Source organism: Orycteropus afer, unplaced genomic scaffold, assembly GCF_000298275.1.
Source record: "Orycteropus afer afer isolate SDZICR_OR568_19922 unplaced genomic scaffold, OryAfe1.0 scaffold00161, whole genome shotgun sequence".
NCBI classification, from domain to species: domain Eukaryota; kingdom Metazoa; phylum Chordata; class Mammalia; order Tubulidentata; family Orycteropodidae; genus Orycteropus; species Orycteropus afer.
Window position 1 is genome coordinate 5,207,698 of NW_006921748.1, and position 1,890 is coordinate 5,209,587.

Below are 1,890 nucleotides of genomic sequence, written 5' to 3' on the forward strand. Positions count from 1 at the left end.
ACCTTCCTTCTGAGGAGTGGCTGGTGGGTTTGAACCGCCAGCCTTCTGGTTAGCAGTCAAGTGCTTTAGCCACTATGCTACCAGAGCTCCTATAAATATATATCACACAGCTTTTATCAGTTCAACTTTTTATAGGTGTACAGCTTATTGACATCAATTAGAATAATTGGCTAAGCAGTCCTACCCTTAATCAATGCGATTTTTCCATCACTGTTAGCTCTCCCTTCCTTTTCCTCTTCCTCCCACCCATAGTAACTACTGATAAACTCTGGTCTCTATACATTTGCCTTTTATGTAAGTTTACTTAAAGTCAACCAATTGTAGATGTTAACTCCATTTACAAAACACCATCACAGCAACATCAAGATTAGTATTTAATTAAATAACAGGGTACTGTAGCTTAGCCAAGTTGACACAAAACTAAGCATTAAAGCAATCAAAAAGATGCTTTTGTTTTCATTCTAAAAGTCTGGAGCAATAATTTGGCTCTTCTTGGGTCAGTCAATCACTTGTGGACAGGAATTGGGCAGTATGATCAGTAGAGAATTTCATGGCAAATAGGGAGAAAGAACTTTTTTTAGAAAATTTAATTTAAAATTATGCAAATAAGTTTATTTTATGAGTATGAATTAATTATTAGAAGGTGAGCAAGAAAATATTATTGAAAGATCTTGTAAGATTATGCTCAAGTTATCCTTTGTTTTTTATTTGTCTTTCAAATCACTTTCCTGAAAAAGGTAATTTTTATATAAATATTTGAATACTTCATTAGATTTCTCAATGGTTCCCCTTAATTCTTTGATATTCAAATTGTTCTCTTTTAAAGTAACTATTCTGTCATAATTAATTTCCATTTTCTTGTTGTTGACTAGTCCAATTCTTTTATATTCTCAGTTTTCAAGGTTTTGTGTGGGTTCTGAGTAGTTTTCCACTATAACTTTCATAGGCCTAAATCTCAAATCTTCTATGATATTTGCTAATTTACTTTGCAGTCATTTTGCATTACATATTCAGATGCAAATGCAAATAAAATAATGCAAATAAAAGAGAAGACTGACTGCCTGGGTTGTAAACCAGAAAGGGTAAGGAAAATAAAGTCTAGGTTCAAGAAATGTGGGAAGGTGGAAGGAGCTAATTATGTAGGTAATTGGCTTATTAGTATATATTTTCATGTTTTAAATAATTTTGTTTTCCTATGAAATTTTGTAACTAGCGAATCAGAAAATTAATTCTCAGAAAATGAGGGCTTTATTTTAATACAGCATGGAAAGTCCATAACAACCAGCATTAAACAAACAGTAAGGAGCAACAACTCATGATGGGGCATCCTGAGAAGTCTTCCTGTTGGGGTTAACACCTGAGCTAAGGTGCAAGAGAGAATTATTCACACTAAAGGGTGTGGTGGGGAGGCCTGGTGGCATAGTGGTTAAGTGGTGAGATGGTGGTTAAGGCCATTATGAGCAAAGGCACAGAAGATACAGAGAACAACACATTCAGAAAGCTGCAAGTACATCATCAGTGTGGCTGGAGTCAGAAATGAAGGCGTGATGCTGCAAGACCTCTTTGTAATTCTTGTCTGGGATCAAAAAGAGTTCCAAGTTACAAATCCATACACAATCAAATTTTGCAATACAACACCTCATAAATTATAATATTTTATATGACTGCATGAACATCTTATATACCCACAAAACACTGGACAATGTAATTTCTAACACAAATGCTCCAATATGGTTAAATGGACACATTAGCATACACTTGTGTAAACTTTTATAGTCTTCCTATTACTTTTACATCATTACATATGTAATTCATCACAACTCTGTCATCTAGGTTAGTTAATCATAAGCTTCATTTTGTTGTTGTTGTTGTTGTTATTTGCTGTCGAGT